The 16,362-nt window shown below is 44.2% G+C and overlaps 1 protein-coding gene across 1 annotated transcript in view; it reads right to left on the bottom strand.

The window, feature by feature from the left end:
* Positions 1–16,362, bottom strand: part of LOC141121952 (uncharacterized) — a 234,718-nt gene that overhangs the window by 185,064 nt on the left and 33,292 nt on the right. The window lies entirely within an intron of this gene.

Raw genomic sequence — 16,362 nt, 5'->3', positions numbered from 1 at the left:
ACACATATTCATGGGGAATTTCAAAGCTTCTTTATGTCGCCAGCTGGGGAGGTGCCTTGGCAGATGAATTCTATCTAATCAGAAAAAGTGTGTATTGGTTTGCATTATATTATCAGGGCCATGACAAAGTTAAGTGTGCTGTAACAAATAATGCTTTTTTCATAATTTTGGTTTAGTTAAATAAAAATAATGTTGTTAACATTTGCATTGTATATTCTTTTGCTAGCCTAAGCGAATCTTAGCTTAGTAGTTAATTTAGGTACCCCTCCGTCGCTGTATGACGCCGTTATGTGCACAGTGCTGAGGGCATGTGGCCTGGTATGGATTTGTGGGCAAACACATGCTGTTGTTTATTATAATATTATAATAAAAATGGCCAACATAACTAAACAATAGGACAGCATCTACAGGTAGTGAAAGGGAATAAAAAACTTACATTTGGCAGCCTGAACTTGGGATGAGCACATGCTCCACTCTGGCAAGATGATTCTGGCAATTTCCAGCCATGCATGTTTTTTCACAACGTTGTCCTTATATTTAGGATGCCGGGTGTCATAAATCATCGGTTTATCCCTCACAAGTCTGATCAGCTCCTCACAATCCACGGATTCCTTCGCCTTTGCTGAAACTTTTCTACCCCTTTTGGCCATGCTTGCTCCGGTCACCACACCAAAACAGACAGGGGAGGAACTGGAAGAGGGGGAGGTGTAGGAGGAGGGGAGATCATTTCTGTTCACAACGCAGCACAGCTGCGAATCAGGTGCGTGCCCATAGAAGATAATGGCCTTCTAATTCGCACCGCAATGACCAGAAAACGCACACGTTTTTTGTGCAATGCGCAGTGCGAATGCATCACACATATGTGAAGCAGCCTCATTCAAATGAGCCTAGTTTAAAATGTCCTGCGAATTGGATGCGTTGTAAGCCGCATCTAATTCGCATAGGTGTGAACCCGGGCTCAGAGTAAAAATAGTAATGTTTATTGTTTTTTCCTCAACAGTTTCCTTCCACGCCACAGAAATGGCAGACTGTGGCCTCCCAGGGGCAATTGATGGGAAACACGTCCACATCGTCCCACCACCCAACTCGGGGTCGTACTATTATAATTACAAGGGGTTTAATAGTATAGTGATGTTGGCGGTGGTGTCGGCTAATTACGACTTCTTGTATGTGGACGTGGGAAAGAATGGCCGGATGTCCGATGGTGGAGTCATCGCCCAGACGGAGTTCTACAGGCGTCTCCAGAATGGCAGCTTGGACTTGCCAGCTCCAGAGGACAATGTGGAAGGACTCCCATTTGTGTTCGTTGCTGATGAAGCGTTCGCGCTGGGGGACCACCTGATGCGGCCATTCCCAATGAGGACCCTCACCCCGGAACAGAGGGTTTTCAATTACCGGCTGGCCAAAGCCTGAAGAGTGGTGGAGAACACATTTGGAATCCTGGCCAGCCGGTTCCGACTATTTCTGACACCCATCCATATGGCGGAGTATAAACTGAACCATATTATACTGGCGTGCTGTGTTCTCCATAACTTTTTAAGGAAACATTCGGCCAACTATGCTGGCTCAGTTGGGCCTGAGGCCAGAATCCTACATCAAACCACACTGACGGCGCTTGAAAGTGGCCGTCCTGGCTTGCCCTCCCTGAGTGCCCGTGATGTCCGGTTACGCTACCTGGAGTTCTTTGCGGGTAGGGGGGCTATCAATATGCCAGACAATCTGTGAAACCTTTTTATAATAAAAAAAAAAAGAAATTCTTTGTGGACATTTACTGCTTGTGTTTGTTTTAGCTGACCCTGACAGAAATGTGTTGGGTCCAGAAAATGTCGTGATTGTGTAACCTTATACAAAGCACTGTTGGCTGTTATTTCCTAAATGCAAAAACACATTTCACTACAAGTGCACTTGCAACTGCACTGAAACTGCACTTGTAGTGCAAAGAGGATTTGCCCTTAGGAAATAACCCCCATTTTTGCTGAAAACAGCAATTACATCACCCCAAAAATGTTGTATTGTAGTGTTGAGACAATAATCCACACATTCTTGAGTAAGCAATTTTTTTATACCTGCACAATCACATGTGCATTTACCAAAGGTTTTTAAAACAAACCAACATGTTTGTTGTATAACAATTTTTGCAGTAGCATTATCAAAAATCGAAATATCCATTTCAGATAAAACAGGCCTGTATAAAACCAACAAGAAAGACAAAAAATTTGAACTTACACATATGGTAAAACCTGAAGGCTATATCAGACATCAGTATTTAGGAACTGGGTTTGATATAGCGTTCAGATGGGGGGAAATCACTGCAGGAAAAGCCAAATTTGGAAGATGCACACCAATTTATGAATATCAACATGTGCTATCTGCCATCAGGGGGGATCAAGGGACGTGTTTTGGGGGAGCAAGCCCTTCCTCAACGCTACTTTATAATTGAGGAAGGGGTTGCACCCCCAAAACGCGTCCATTGATCTCCCGTGATGGCAGATAGCACATGTTGATACACTGTGTGCATCCTCCAAATTTGGCTTTTCAAAACATTGCAAAAAGTTTTAAAAGATTGGACCACAATACAAAAAGTGATTTTGTGGGGTTTTAAATTCGCCCCAAAACATCAATGATGTTATTATTTTTTTAATAACATCATTGATTTTTTGCTGTATGTTTTGCAGTTCTACATTACACCCCATGATCTCCCCGATCAGGATCTGGGCACTTTCTGATGTGAAACGTTCTGGATCACGATCACCTAAAAAGGGAGAAACAAAACAAAAACAGGTATCAAAAATCTGCCACCATCCATCTCTTTTATCTGAGTCTGTGGTCGCAGACACTCACCTGTTGTGGTGCCAATCTCCACCACATCTTCTTCCTCCTGCTCAGCTTGGGTTGGTGGTATTTCACCTTCTTCCAGAGGTGGGGGGTCTCTGGTCTCCTCGGATGAGGGGTGTCCTCCAAGTCTTTTCTCCCCTATGTAAAACAAAAATGGTATACTTAGCACACAGATATTTGATGGCAGAACTATAAATAGGAAACATTGCTTGGAAGTGGGGTACAATTGTCAATTTTAGCCGAGTTCCAAGATGTCTTTTTTTTATTGCCCTTTGTCAAGCTGCAATACTTTACCTGTTTAGTACAAGCTTCACAGATGGAGACCCCCCTATAGTATACACTGGAGCACCTGTGTGGCCCCCTAATAAAAATGTTGTTCTGGTGTCCCACACTAGTTCTCCAGTGTCCAGATGTGAAAACAGCTGCTCAGTGTCCTCTCCTTACACAGAATCTAGTTTGCATTTCATTCTAGTAACAAACCCATCTACACAAACAACTATTTGGCATCCAAGTAGGCCCAAAATAAATGTGGGAAAATGCATATGGCCTAAACAATGGTGTTTTAGAGGCCGAAAGAAAAATGTTTGATACGAACGAATAATGGGCCCATGAACATTAACGTTGACCTTTTTAAACGTTACAATTAATAAAAGCATATGGAGCAGAACGAACGGAATAAAGACAGAAAGAATAGGAACACAGCACAACTACTTACTTTTTTGCAGCACTCTCCGGATCTTTCGGTACTGCTCTGGCTCTCTCAATTTCAGGTCCGACCACCGCTTCCTGAGCTGATCTTTCGATCGTCGTACCCCGAAATACTTCTGCAGACTTTTGATCACTTTCGCCATGATCTTGGCCTTTCGTATATTGGGGTTGGGGTAAGGCCCATACTTTCCGTCATAGTCGGACTTCTTCATGATGTCGAACATCTCCCCAAAGGACATATTTGTGGCCTTAAAATGTCTCCTTCTGGATCGGGACGTGTTCGGATCCGGGCTTTCCTCCTCCTCGTTGCTATAATTAGCACGCACCTGCTCTGACTCCGCCATGTGCTCTTCACCCACTGCGCCGAACGAAAAGGGCCGAGGAATAGACTAGAAAGAACGTCAGGGGCGGGCGGAGTTACACGCATGCGCAGTGTGTATAAAGCGTAACACGCGTGCGTATTATGTACGATCTGTGAGCGGAGGAAGGAGCATTGGACGCGCCGATCGTAAGAACGAAGGTAAGAGACAAACTTGTGCCTATACTGCTTCTACATTGAAGCCTATATTGTAACAAGATTAGGAGAGTTTTGTCTGACATTAGGCTTTGTCTTGTGTTGTGTCTTGCAGTGAACATGGATATCTTAGTGAAAGACAATGACTTCATGTCAGTATTCATAGATATCTTAAGGGAGCTGCCCTGTCTGTGGGAGATTACCCACCCCCATTTCAAGAACCAAGCAAAGAGGAAGGCAGCACTGGTGCAATTGTGTGAAATTGTGAAGCAGGTGATCCCCACGGCAGACATCACCTATTTAAAGATTTTCATTGGTAGCCTAAGGAGTACATATCTAAGGGAGCGCAAGAAAGTCCTGGATTCACAGAGATCTGGAGCAGCAGATGACATCTATGTCCCCAGGATGTGGTACTATGACAGGCTGCATTTTCTGGCAGGCCAGACTGAACCCAGGCCATTCCTCTCCAGTCTTCCTTCCACGCTTCCTTCCCCCCTGGCTGAGGCTTCTGACGCCCAACCTGGGCCTTCCAGGCAACACACGGAGGAGCCCAGATTGAGCCAGGTATAGCATTCCTCTAAATATTTCTGCTTGTCCAATCAATGATGTTAACTAGATGTTAGTTGGGAGTACTAATTTATGATTGTGATTGATGAAGCAACAACTAAAACCATGTCCCTTTTTCATACACAGGGAAGTCTCAGCCAGGAGGTGGCCAGACCGATCTGCAGGTCTCTCCACCCCCACTGAAAAGAGAAAGTGGCAGTAGGAGGAGTGCCCTAGAGGAGGCTACCGGAGGACTCTTTTGGAGGGCTACAGAGGTCCTGGGAGCACGACAGACCGTGGAGGAGGACATTGCTGCCGTCATTGCATATAAAATGCAGAGGATGGAGGAGGGCCAACAAGTCTTGTGTGAGGCGCTCATATTGGAGGCTCTTAACAAAGGTATGAGGGGCCAAATGACAGCTCAGACACACCTTTGCGATGGTCCTCCTCCTCCTCCTGCAGGTCCTCCTCCTCGTCCTCCCTCTCCTCCAGGTCCTCCCAGTCCTTTTCCAGGTCCTACTCCTCCTCCTGCCACATCTCCAACTGCACAGCCACAGCCGGGAAGGAAGCGTGAAAGAAAGACCAGACAGTGAGGACCCTGGATCCAGTCTGGTCGGCCAAAAAATGCAGCCTCTTGTGGTACCTCAGCCTGGGGACACAGATGTCATCTGCTGCTATCCGGATCTCTGGGACTTCTGGACCAGACTGCCCTCCCTTACATATGGTCTCCTCAGGCCACCAATTTTGATGTTCAAGAATTGATGTCTGCCGTGGGGGTCCCAGGCTTCGCTAATTTCTCATGTTGATCCAGTGTTGCCTTCCTCTTTGTTTGGTTTTGATCCCTTAATAAAGGATTTTTGTTTTGAATTATACTCTCCTATGTGTTTTACTTCAAAAATGACAGTTTGTGAGGATTCAGGTACATTTCAAATATACAATGTGAAATGAACAAGGGACACCAACACCAAACAATCTCCTGGAGATTAAATAATAAAAGATATCAATGGTGTTGGGGTAACTTGACGCACAAAACACACACAAAAATATTCTGGAGTAAAAATAAAAATAACATTGAACAAAGATCAGCCTTTGAAAAAATCCAAACATTACATTTAAAAAAAGGCTTAAAATCCCCCAAAAAATTAAATAAAAAAAAAATTCTGTCAGATGTGACAACTAATAACAATATATTCAGGGAATCCCAATAAAAAAACAAAAATAAAACTTTGTGAGAAGTGTGTGTGAATATGAGCAGCAAAACTACTTCATTCTTGTCACATTCTAAAGAAGAAGAGAGTGCGCTGTATTAAACCATTTTTAACATTGCAGCGTGACGAAAGTGCTGTATCCATTGCAAACGCTAAGTTTACCAGAACGAGCTGTTCCGTCTTGGAATTTCTTCTGAGCATGCGTGGCACTTTGTGCGTCGGAACAGGCCACACACGATCGGAATTGATGTGATCGGATTTTGTTGTCGGAAAATTTTATCTCCTGCTCTCCAACTTTGTGTGTCGGAAAATCCGATGGAAAATGTCCGATGGAGCCCACACACGGTCGGAATTTCCGACAACACGCTCCGATCGGACATTTTCCATCGGAAAATCCGACCGTGTGTACGGGGCATTAGACTTTAAAGTGGTTGTATAGTCTATTTGTTAACTTTTACCTACAGGTAAGCCTATAATAAAGCTGTATATGGTTTAGGAGATATTCCCCTTGCTATGAGCCGCTGACTGCAGCGGCGCATGCGTACAGGGGATTCTTGGCTGAAGGCCCGGCAGCTGCCGGACCTTGCCGGGGAAGAAATCTCCCGCGCGCATGCGCGGGAGTGACGACATCGCGGTTTCAGCCACTCACAGCGCTGGAGCCGCGATACCCGGAAGACACGCCGAGGCAACATGACAGCTCCCTCGGCGTGGACCAGGTAAGATACCGACGCCTCGTTCTAAGGTAAGTATTTCATAATGAGCTAGTATGCGGTGCATACTAGCTCATTATGCCTTTTGCCTTACAGGGGTAAAAAAAATGTCAGCGGGTATACAACCGCTTTAAGTGGTTAAACTTCCTGCATTTACACGTTTAAATCTTGGCAGACTGCCTGGATTTTTTTTTTCACACAGAAGTTTTATCCCTTTGATCTAAGAAGGAAGAGTTAATTACAATGTTTCATGAAAAACTTGGCAGACTGCCTGGATGTTTTCTTTTGACAGCTGAGTGAGCAGATAAGTCTCTCACGATTTTTTAACGATTAATTGTGCAGCTCTACTGCATACCCCTCCACCTCTGTATATCTGTCTGTATACCCCTTCACCTCTGTATATCTGTCTGTATACCCCTCCACCTCTGTATATCTGTCTGTATACCCCTCCACCTCTGTATATCTGTCTGTCTACCCCTCCACCTCTCTGTATATCTGTCTGTCTACCCCTCCACCTCTCTGTATATCTGTCTGTCTACCCCTCCACCTCTCTGTATATCTGTCTTTATACCCCTCCACCTCTCTGTATATCTGTCTGTATACCCCTCCACCTCACTGTATATCTGTCTGTTTACCCCTCCACCTCACTGTATATCTGTCTGTATACCCCTCCACCTCTCTGTATATCTGTCTGTATACCCCTCCACCTCTCTGTATATCTGTCTGTATACCCCTCCACCTCTCTGTATATCTGTCTGTATACCCCTCTCTATCTCTGTACACCTCCTCTCTCTCTGTATACCCCTCTCTCTCTGTGTATACCCTGCTCTCTGTATACCCTCTATTTCTCTCTGTATACTCCCTCTCTCTCCCCTTCTTTCTGTATATCTCTCTCTCTCTCTCTCTCTCTCTCTGTATACCCTCTCTCGCGCCCCCTCTCTCTCTCTCTTCACCCCCTCTCTCCCTTCCCCTCCCTTCTCTTCCTCTCCCTCCACCACGCTGTCTCTCTCTCCCCCCATGCTGCCTCTCTCTGTCCCCCCCCCACGCTGTCTGTGTCTCTCTCTCTTCACCCCCCTCTCTCTTCTCCCTTCCCTTCTACTTCTCTTCCCTCTCTCTCTTTCTCCCTCTCTCTCTCTCTCCCCCTCTCTCTCTTTCTCTCTCACACTGACTCTGACACACATTCCATTATTCTCAACGTCTTTTTACTTACTGTCTCATTTACATTGTTACTCACATTGTTACTCTAATTCCGCGTACACACGATCGAAAATTCGGCCAGCAAAAACTGACGAGAGCGTTTGGTCGGAAAATGCGACCGTGTGTATGTTCCATCGGACTTTTGCTGGCCGAATTCCAGCCAGCAAAAGATTGGGAGCATGTTCTCAATTTTTCGGTCAGAAAAAGTTCCTATCCGAAAATGCGATCGCAATTCCGACGGGCAAAATTCCTACGCATGCTCGGAAACAATTTGACGCAGTGTTGTTCGTCACCGCGTTCTTGACGGTCGAAAGTTCAGCAAACTTTTGTGTGACCGTGTGTATGCAAAGCAAGCTTGAGTGGAATTCCGTCAGAAAAGCCATCATATCTTTTTCCGACCAAAATCCGATCGTGTGTACGCGCCATTGCACTTTCAAACTGTCTCTCCCATACACTGTCTCATTTAAAGAGCCACACTGTCTGCTACTCTCACTCACACTTTCACTCACTGTGTCTCACTCACTGTCACAAGGACAAGCTGAATTGTGGGCTTGGTTCAAAATGTCATTTAGCTTGTAGACCAAAAGCCAGTGCAGGGTACACAGTACACTAACTGTAAATACTTCAACCTGCCTGCCTATGGTATTAATAGGATCAGAAGAACAACAGCAATTGTCTTCAGGTAGCTATAGGTGCAACTGTGCAGGGAACACAGTACACTAACTGTAAATACTGTAAAAACACCTGCCTGCCTGTCAGTATATTAGAAAGAGAATAACAGGAACAAATCTAGCTAAACTGAATACAGTGTGTATATATATATATATATATATATATATATATATACACATATACACACACACACACAACACCTGGGTTGCATATATATACAATACACTGTAAGTGCAGCTAACTGACTCGCCTGCCTACTCTAACTTAAATCAAATGACACTGTCTCTCTCTGTGTCTAATTCTCTCCTCCACTGCAACACACTACACAAAGCCGCCACGCAGGCGGCCTTATATAGTGTGGGGCGTGTACTAAACCCCCTGAGCCATAATTGGCCAAAGCCACCCTGGCTTTGGCCAACTACAGCTCTCTGTGCAGACAGCGCTGTGATTGGCCAAACATGCGGGTCATAGTGCATGCTTGGCCAATCATTAGCCAGCAATGCACTGCAATGCCGCAGTGAGTTATGGGCCGTGACGCGCCACTCAAATTTGGCACGAACGGCCCATAACGTTCGCAATTCGGGGAATGGTCGAACATGGGTTCGATTTGAACTCGAAGCTCATCCCTATGAAGAAGGTATGCTAGCTTACATTGGGCTACCTGTAAGCAGAACCGGTCTTTAACTCTCTGAGGTTTCAGTAAACAAAAAGTCCATATATGACCTATTACAGTATACAAGAGAGACTCTTCCACCGGCTTTGGTGGAGCTCTTTATGTTGGTGCACAGTGTAGATGTAATCCTTTTGAATGAGGAATGTTACACTGAAATTAATTTGGGATGGATTTTGATATCCCCTATTTATTATAAATATGTATGATCTTGTCTATTCCTATAGTTAGCTAGTCTATCAAAGCTCTAATAAGGTTAATGGTGGTGATATAATAACAAGGTTAGCTATAGAAATAAACACAATGTTCAAATAAGCAAAGGTCCAATTTATTGATAAAGAAAGCAGAACTAACATAAAACACTAAAAGAATACTACAGAGCATATAAAACAAAAAGAGCATAGATGATACTGTACATAACTTTCTTCCTGAAAGGGTCATGTAAAAAGCCCCCCTTGTGTTTTGCAATCTAATACACAAACTGCGCCTTTAAAGCTATCATTTTGCTGATCAAGTAAATATATATACAGTATATATATATATATAATGTTGTTTAAGAAGTGAATTTGTGTTGAAATCAAAAATTGAAATCATGAATCCTTTTTCCAGATGAAGATTCTGATAAGCATTCTTCAGTTGCACACACTCTGCTGGGTAAACTCCCTTACTGACATTCCAAGACTACTTACAAAAGGCTTTATTAATCAGGCAGTAAAAATCCAGAAATATGATATAACATGTTCCCTTCCAACAGTCACTTTAGGCAGAGGTCCCCTTTAGTAAAGGCAAGAAAACTGGGAGTTTAAACTTTGTTTAACAAAGGTATGGAGGTTATCCAAATTGAAAATGGGTGGGAGTAAGTTTTAGCAGAAGTATATCCAAGTGAGAAACTTGGTGGGTGCAACTTATTTCTTCTTTGTGTAGGAAGGACTTGGGGCAATATACTTTTCTTCAGTTCCTACCGATCAGGCAAACAGAGACTATTAAAGCTAATAGACGGTGTGTGGCACTTGAGCACAGCACAATTAGGACTACAAAGTCTGTGTCCCTATGTGGCAGCCTGTATTACAGGAATCCTAGACTAAAAATAACTGACAACAACTAATTCTGAACTTGTAGTGCGTGATGGTGTGGTACGGGTTAAGAACCCTCTCACCCAGTCCTGGAGAGTAGCGGTGCAGAACGATGGCCCTGTTGCTCGGGGGCCTCCTTTCCTCCTGCAGAGATAGTAGTGCTGCTGGCAATGACCCAGTCTACCTGCAGGCAAGACCAACTATCCTGCTCCTAACTACAATCAGCACTTTGGGAAAACTGCCATCTTGTGGTTAATTAACAGTTGGCAATCAATAACAGTGCTGTGTATTACAGAAAGGTAATGACTCCTTTTTTTTTTCTACTGCTATCAATGGCCAACACTTCCATCTCTGTCTTTGGTGATCTCCTTATGTACTGTTTCTTACATGAAGAAGATCAGCCATGGAGTATATCTGAGGTGTATATCAGGGTGTGCTTCTTCCCCACATGAGAGATGTGATGTCCAGCAACATTCAAATAAAAGACATTTCCCGCACTCAAGACACTAATACACCTCAAGGGTTGTGTGGGATTCCTGATGTACAGGAAGACAGGATTTCATTGAGGAACAATTTCCTCACTCAGGACAGGGAAGTGGCTTCTCCCCCGTGTGACATCTCTGATGTTTGGAAAGACTGGACTTCTGTGTAAAACATTTCCCACACTCAGGACAGGAATATGGCTTCTCCCCCCTGTGAGTTCTCTGATGTCTGTAAAGACTGGACATGTCTGAAAAACATTTTCCGCACTCAGGACAGCAATACGGCTTCTCCCCTGTGTGAGATCTCTGATGTGTGTAAAGATGGGACTTTTGTTGAAAACATTTCCTGCACTCAGGACAGGAATACGGCTTCTCCCCCATGTGAGATCTCTGATGTGTGTAAAGATTGGACTTCTGTGAAAAACATTTCCCACACTCATGACAGGAATATGGCTTCTCCCCCCTGTGAGATCTCTGATGTCTGGAAAGACTGGACATGTCTGAAAAACATTTTCCACACTCAGGACAGCAATACGGCTTCTCCCCTGTGTGAGATCTCTGATGTGTGTAAAGATGGGACTTTTGTGAAAAACATTTCCTGCACTCAGGACAGGAAAAAGGCTTCTCCCCCATGTAAGATCTCTGAAGTGTGTAAAGACTGGACGTTTGTGAAAAACACTCAAAAAAGGAAAGTGGCTTCTCCCCCGGGTGAGTGCTCTGATGTCTGGAAAGACTGGACTTATCTGAAAAACATTTCCTACATTCCTGACAGGAAAAAGGCTTCTCCCCTGTGTGACATCGCTGATGTGTGTCAAGATGGCACTTCTGTGAAAAACATTTCCCGCACTCAGGACAGGAATATGGCTTCTCCCCCGTGTGAGATCTCTGATGTTTGTAAAGATGTGACTTCACTGAAAAACATTTCCCACACTCAGCACAGGAATACGGCTTCTCCCCCGGGTGAGAGCTCTGATGTCTGGAAAGACTGGACTTATCTGAAAAACATTTCCCACACTCAGGACAGGAAAAAGGCTTCTCCCCCGTGTGAGATCGCTGATGTGTGTCAAGATGGCACTTCTGTGAAAAACATTTCCCACACTCAGGACAGGAATACGGCTTCTCCCCTGTGTGAGATCTCTGATGTTTGTAAAGATGTGACTTCACTGAAAAACATTTCCCACACTCAGCACAGGAATACGGCTTCTCCCCCGTGTGAGATCTTTTATGAACATTAAGATTGGATTTAGAATGGAAACACTTCCCACACTCAGTACAGGAATACGGCTTCTCCCCTGTGTGAGATCTTATGTGTTCATTAAGTTGGCATCTATAACGGAAACACTTCCCGCACTCAGTACAGGAAAACCTCTTATCTGTTGGAATGAAGGCACCGTCCATCACAGTCTGAGGTTCCTCAGGATTAGAGGAATACGATGGTCCATCTACACTGTGTGGTGCCGGATGGACATTCGAGGTAGCCAGGTTTTCTCCTGGACTATACTGTGTGATGTCCTCATCTTCTACTTTACAGTCTGGAGACAAAGTGAGACAATCCTCTGAGGTTTTCCTCATCTCTCGTCCGTCTACTAAAATAGAAATAAAAAGATTATTACTAGACATGAGCAGATTGGTTCCCTTAAACCAGGACTCCGCCCACATGAGGCAGCTTTGTCTCTGAGGATCTTACAATTCCACCCTCAAGGTAACTAGTAAATGGGTCCTCTGATCTCCTAACAGTTCATTTCTTTATTCATGGACCTTAGTCAGAGAGTGAGGAAACAACGAGAACTGTCTGTTATAGGAGTGACAGTGATGAGGAAATTATAGGACGAGTGTCCCCACCCCCTCTATCACTCATTGCCATCTTCCCAACACAAGAAGTCCTGCACTTCCTTTTTTATTCCATGATTTAGTCATGAATAACAGCAGGGCTGAGCCCCACCAGAGGTCAGAGAGTGAGGATGGGGGAGAACAACCAAGATGAAGACTGGACTGATCCTGAAGACCACCATCATTGGGTTTTTGACTATTCCCTCACTTACTGTTTAACCACTTCAGCCCTGTAAGGTTTTACCCTCTTCATGACCAGAGCATTTTTGCAATTTGGCACTGCGCTACTTTAAAGGGGAATTGCACGGTTATGCAATGTTGTACCCTTTTTTCCCACAATTAGAGGTTTATTTTGATGGCATTTGATCACCACTGGGATTTTTATTTTTTACAATATAAACAGAAAACTTAATAAGGGACTCATCTACGCAGACAGCTTATTAGGGGGGTATATAAGGCTGCAATTTTTGGTTAAAGTGATTTACGAGGGGCCGAATTTCGTGGAGCCAATCATATCCAGGGTCACAACCTAGGGCAACAGAGTTCATTGTCATTGAAGTTCATAAATTGCATCTTTTTTTTATATCTATGTCTGGCCATGGCAGCAGAGAACACGGACATACGATGAATCGGGTCTGTGGACCAATATGATCGTGACTCATTCTTTTCAGAAAAGCCCATGTTGAGGGATAGACCCAAAAACATCTTAAATTCGAAAACCATGATAGGTTTCCAAGCAAATTGTCTGGCAAGGTTTGAATTTGGATTTGCAGTGATGTATTGATTGACATATAAATTGGTTTGGTCCACGATAGATCCATACAGACTCCAAAAAAACACAGGGAGTTCAATTTGGTGTTTCCACCTAAATTCCGGGTTGGCCAGTGAATGGGGGAAGTACGGATGCTGCAGAATCTGTGGGCTCCCAGTCAGGATTTGCAAGCGCAGCGGGAAGGACTTTATGGCCTGTGCTCTAATTCTTGGTGGCTGCGGGACACTACTTCTGCTAGCCACCGCACCAGCTTGGGCTGCATTTATAAGACTCACCACATCACTAAGTGATACTGCAGTGCTGGATTGTCTATGACCAGCATGTACTAGGCCAATGGTGCTCACCAGTTCACCAAAAGGTAGAGTGGAACTAGTACAGCTCCTAAGCAATCGGGGAACGGGGTCGGGTATGCCTGACCTTAGCAGGGACCACTACCCTGTCATCATAGCTATCTGTCAGGGTGCCGTTGCTCTCTACAGGTTGGTATACTGAGCCTGGTTTTGACAGTGAGGACTCCCCATCACTCTCATCTGTCATGGTCAGTATCCTGTAGGCCTCTTCACTCTTCACTTTACCTTTCATTTGACATTTTGGTCACTAAATTTCTAGGTACCTAGTGTGACTCACGGGAACAAAAAGCTTCCAGTTGTCAGGGGCTGCTTAAACCACTACAAATAGAAGAGATCAGGCCGGATCTTGCGAGCGCTGCGGTTTTGTGTGTATCAGAAGTGACAGTGATCTACTGATCCTGCATTTGTTGGGGGTGCTGGCAGGTTTTGGGGCTGATCCTGATAACGCTGAATTTTTTGAGACACTAAACTATTGGGGACACGTATAGTTCTGATCAAAGATATTGATCTGTTCAGACTATACTAGTAATGGAGGTGTATAGTTGTGTGTGTTAGTGTTACTGGCAGTCAAAGGGTTAAATGCGATAATTAATATGAATCTGACACTGTCTGTTATTGACGCTAACTGACACTAACACTAACTGGTCACTACCCGTGACACTAATACAATGATCAGAAAAAAAGATCTGTACACTGTAGTACTAATACTGTGACAGGGAGTGAATGGGTTAATGGGGGGGGGAGCAATCAGGGGTTAAAAAACTTTTAGGGAATATGTAGCAGGTACCCTGATGCCATCTGGAACTGACGCTCATGCTATGTGGTGTCACCGGTGACACTTATACAGTAATTAGTAAAAAATCTGTACACTGTACCTAATGACACTGTGACAGGGAGTGAAGGGGTTAACTGTGGAGGCAATAAGGGGTTAAATGTGCCTATGTAATCTGGTTTCAGTGTGGTGCTTGTACTCATAGTGGATGTTATATCTTCTCACGCTGGATCCAAAAAAGGGCTCCAGGGGAGAAGATGACATAATTTTCTGTTGTAAACACAGACACAGGAGGTTCTGTGATTTGTCAGAATTGATCAGCAGGACCAGGCCATTAATCATTGGCCTAGACCTGAAGATTGATCGGTTTTGAACTGAATCACATCAGCACCAGACCGGCATGCGCGCCCCCTACCCAGAAGAGCGTGGATCACTTACTAGGTACGTAATCTGGCGCAGCACGGCTGCACCGTCACAGTAAAGTGTGGTGGACGATCCGCAACTTGTTAAAATTATGATGGTGGGTGTGGAAAGAAGATTCCCCGCTCACTGTCACAACAGGGGGATTAGTGTGGGCAGTTGCAACAGTAAAATGTTACACACTGAATACAGGTGTATCATGTTACAAAAAAGGTACACTTATCCTTTAAGGTTCCAAAGTCTGAGGATGGTATCACATTATTATCAACATGTAAAAGTCTGTGCTCCAATCAAATCATCAGATATAAAATGTCCAGCTGGTAGAAAATGGGTGTAACAAAAGAGAATCCATATTATGTGTATATATAGCAGTGGGTAGAGGGGAGAGAGCAGAAGTCAGGACTATGTAATGTACAACATATTGTATAAGATACAACAGATAGGATTATATAGTATCAGAATGATGTAATGTACAACATAGAGTATATAGTGCAGGGGTCAGGAGTATGTAGCATGAAATATAAATGATATAATGTAACGGTCAGGACTCATAATATTGGTAATCAGTAATCATTGGAAGCTTAAATGTTTACATGAGACAAGTTGTAGAGGTCCCACACCGCTGCCTCCCATCTCCTGAGACTGCACTCAGTGTTTTGGGTCTGAGACTATACAGACATATCCCTCCACCCGGCACAGCCAGCAAATAACAGAGCAAGTAATCCTGGGAGAATTGTTCTGCCAGAGATCTTGCTAAACCCGGGTATGGGGAATAAGACCCAAAGCACATACCCCAGGTGCCTAGGTGTAGCAACACCTATGGCATAAATAAACATTTTGCTGCCAGCTGAACCCCAGAATCTCCATAAATCCAGTCAAGATCCATAAATTGTGTCTGCAGCACAGAGAAGGAAGATTATCCGAGAGAAATACAGGAATACAGGACGGGGAATACAGCTCAGGAAAGTGACCAGGGGATTACAGGCTGATATCACCCAGTCCCCACCCTACTCTGGACCAATCAGTGAGCAGTATGGGTGGAGGAATGTATTTAGTGTTAATGACCCACCTGTGCTGATCTCTGTAGAAGTGTCCTCCTCTATAAATGTCCCCGTTATTCCATCCTCCTCCATAGACCACTGATCATTCCCAACATAAGTCTCTTCTTCTTCTACTTTAACCTCAACTTTTATATCGATTGGATTTTCAGTCTGTATCAAGAAAATGAGAGTGAATGTCATCTGTAAGATATAAGCTTAAGGGCTCATGCACATGGAGCCTTAGAAAAAACAAGCTGTAAAGCCACTATCAGTGCCAGCAAAAAAAACAGCTGTAAAAAAACGTGCTTTCAGTAGCTTTTTGTATTGGCGTTAATGCTCGTTTAGCCGCTCTAGCTTTTAACTGCGTTTCTCTGTCTCTATTCAAAATCAATGGTTCCCTATGGGAGCTCATTGATTTGAATAGAAGTCGCACCACAAGTCAGATCATGTGTGACTTGTGCGCTGAGGATCATGAAGAGGAACCCCACCCCAAAATGAAAAAAAAAACTGCGTGGGGTCCCCCCCAAAATCCAGACCCTTATCTGAGTATGCAGTCTGGCAGG

This window comes from Aquarana catesbeiana, unplaced genomic scaffold (genome assembly GCF_042186555.1).
Source record: "Aquarana catesbeiana isolate 2022-GZ unplaced genomic scaffold, ASM4218655v1 unanchor235, whole genome shotgun sequence".
In the NCBI taxonomy this organism is placed as follows: domain Eukaryota; kingdom Metazoa; phylum Chordata; class Amphibia; order Anura; family Ranidae; genus Aquarana; species Aquarana catesbeiana.
The sequence above is the reverse complement of the archived record's forward strand: the minus strand, read 5'-3'. Positions and strand labels throughout refer to the sequence as shown.